Source organism: Tiliqua scincoides, chromosome 12 (genome assembly GCF_035046505.1).
Source record: "Tiliqua scincoides isolate rTilSci1 chromosome 12, rTilSci1.hap2, whole genome shotgun sequence".
Classification (NCBI taxonomy): Eukaryota; Metazoa; Chordata; class Lepidosauria; order Squamata; family Scincidae; genus Tiliqua; species Tiliqua scincoides.
In genome coordinates, this window is record NC_089832.1 from 14,210,044 (window position 1) to 14,212,731 (window position 2,688).

The window sequence follows — 2,688 nt, forward strand, 5'->3', positions numbered from 1 at the left end:
TCATCCAATGGTCTTTTGTGGCTTACTGGTTACACCCACAATGGTGTACACCCCCCTTTCTTTGGATAGCACATATGTGCCAGCTACCTCCTATGGTCCCCAGGAACTAGTCAGTGGGCACAGTGTACCACTTCCTAGTAGGGTTCCCCAGCGTGTCCTAGGTTCCTGGCTGGCTTACCAGCCAATGGTGGAGAGTGGTGGCAGCAAGGGTTGTAAAATGGTGCTGAGGGAGAAGAGCATGACCCATCTCTGCTCCTCACTTGCAATGGGAAGATCTAGTGGGGGGTAAGGAGAAGCAAGTTGTAGTAGACAATACTTCTCTCTTGCTGTTCAACAATTTTCAGATTCCTTACCCCGGTGCAGCATTAGGACATCCAAGAACTGTAAATCAAAGAAGATGGTCCATCACCATTGCTGCTCCTCTGTTCAGGTTTGGTATCTAAAGTCCCAAGCTGAAGTTGCCCCTAGAAGACAAAGCTAATACTGTATATTCAAAATGCAAATTGTCTTCCATTTCCCTTTGTCATTTTTTTCAATTACAAAATATTCTTGGGCTGCCTTTTGGTTAACTAAAACACACACACACAATTACATCAGGATATACGTAATTTTTAAACAGATTTCCAACTGTATGGGGGTGGGTGGGAAATGCTTTGGCCCCTTTAGATCAGGGGTCTCCAAACCTTTAGGCCAGAGGGCCACATGAAATATCTGGTGAAGTGCTGAGGGCTGGGAAAAAATTTAAATATAAAATTTAAATAAATAAATTAGAAATGGAACTTAAGATGAATGAATAAATGAATGAGTGGGCTCATTCACTCAGCCTCTCCGGCCCACAGAACACCCTCCAGATGCAATCAGAGCACAGCTCTGGTCATGTTCAGTCGAGTGGGCCAGAGGCTTTCAGGGGACAAGAGGCTGGCCGCATCTGGCCCCTGGGCTGGGGTTTGGAGACCCCTGCTTTAGATCATGAGGTTGGAAGGAGAAGCTGTTGTTCTTCGTATTAGCACCACAACAAAGCTTTTTCCAGTGCCACTTTTTTTCTTTGAAAGCAAACCCACAAAAAAAATGTGGCTAATTCCAATGATAAAGAATCTTTTGCCCTCTTGATGGATTAGATGAAAGCAACAGCTCACAGTTGCTGTTTAAGCAGTAATACCATTTATGACTTGTATTTATCTGCAGTGAGAAAAATAGTTATAATTACATTTCTTGGAAGCTAAGAAGAAAAGATTGGGGGGGGGGCACAAGTCATATAAATTGGAACAAGATGTGCCTGCAAAGCTCCCCCCTCCCCTCCTGCTTCAGACTGCTTGGGAAAAAAAATATTAAACCTTCCTTGGCAGGTTTTCTTGCACATTTTAATTACTTGTCCAGTCTGTTTATATTCAGTTGCATTTTGCTGAAGATACAAGGTTTAAAAAAAAAAAAATCCTTGGTATTTAGGAAAATCCAAAGCTGGGGTGATGCATGCTCAGGTGCTAATTTATTTACATCAATTAATTCCCAGCCCCTGATGTAAACCAATTAGTATTCAGCCCTTAATGGAGTCATTATCTGTCAGATTAGCTTTTCGAAATGCTTGTCACCGGTACAGGACGCTGAGGCAGAACTTCGCTAATAAAACTAGCAGAATTAATGGAGTGAACAGCATAGATAATGACTTAATGTGGAACATACACTATAGAAGAGGGGACTGATCAATGGTATTCTCAAAATGAAGATGTCAGGGAAGGAGCTTCTGTGTTCTAACAAAAGGGGGGCTGGATGGGCAGGTGGGAATGACTCTGTATCATACTGGCATCAAGAGGGCCTCGCTGAGTATTGGCAACGTTGCATAACAGCATCATTTCTGGCCTGTGGGTTTTATCGTGGTTGCAGATCTGAGGCTCAGTCCTCAATCCATCAGTGTCCCAATGGCTTGACTCCAGGTAGGGCAGCTTCATAGCTGAACTCCAGATGACAACTTCTGCCCTGACTGGTCCTTGCCCTTGACTTTCACTCCTCTATTAACGTGCGAGCCCAATCCTATGCGTGCCTACTCAGAAGTACGTCCCATTATAATCAATGGGGTAAGTATCCATTCTTAGGTAAGTGTGGATAAGAGTCAACAAAACAAAACCTTTATTAGGCATAAACATTTGATGGGTGAAGATTCTGTACAGAAATCGTAGGAGTGTGGATAACATTGCAGCCCTACAACCTGGTTGGCAACCTTCAGTCTCGATAGACTATGGTATTAGCCTACAGCACCCGTATTCCCAGGCGGTCTCCCATCCAAGTACTAACCAGGCCTGACCCTGCTTAGCTTCCGAGATCAGACGAGGTCACTCTTTTCCCTTGTCTTAGCATGCAGCCGTGCTGATAACAGGCTGCGCCGCATGCTATGGTGGGGAAAGCAAATCGGGAGACTTGGGAGGGGTACCGGAAAATATTTTTCTTTACCCCTCTGTAAGCTTCCCAATCGCCAATGGGTCTCCTCGAACCTGTGCCAGTTCTTTAGCTAGTGCATTTCCAAGGAGACAAAGTGGCTGTGTCAGCTGGTGATGGAGGGGATAGCATTCGATGCAAGTCATTTGCACTGGGTGCTACACCCCTCTTGCCTCCAACACACCCCGAGCCCTCCCCTGAACCACCCTGCTATGCCCAACTAGTCAACTTACCAAAGTTGGTATGGCATGGATCCTG